We start from the raw sequence: 494 nt of genomic DNA on the forward strand, positions 1-494 counted from the left end.
GAGGTTTTCCCGACTTTATGCAGAATAATAAAATAAGAAAAAAAGATGTATACTCCCATGTCCTATATAAAGGTGTTTGATCCTACAAGGTTTGTTCGGTCTACAAGGCTACACCCTAGGGTGAAGTTCTAAGGTCCATATATGCAGAATTTGGTGGTACTAGATTTTCTCTAGGTCCCCGGACTGCTATCACTTGTGGAAGCTAACGACCCGGATATCACAAACATGACACGAAGATGTACGTGACACCATAGAGGCCATATCTATAATACCGAGTAACAATCCGAGTGATACATCAGTGCAATACCGAAATGTGCAAGAAGGCCCATTGACGATAAACCAATGTATCTCTAACACTAAGTAAATAGGTCTGATAGATGGCCGAAGTAACAATGCATGAATAGTGAACTGTGTGTGGAAGTGTACAAACCTTAATAAGGCAAATGCATAAAGACCAATAATAGAACCAAAACCTCAACACGACAGCGAAACAT

Source organism: Lupinus angustifolius, chromosome LG01 (genome assembly GCF_001865875.1).
Source record: "Lupinus angustifolius cultivar Tanjil chromosome LG01, LupAngTanjil_v1.0, whole genome shotgun sequence".
Lineage (NCBI taxonomy): Eukaryota > Viridiplantae > Streptophyta > Magnoliopsida > Fabales > Fabaceae > Lupinus > Lupinus angustifolius.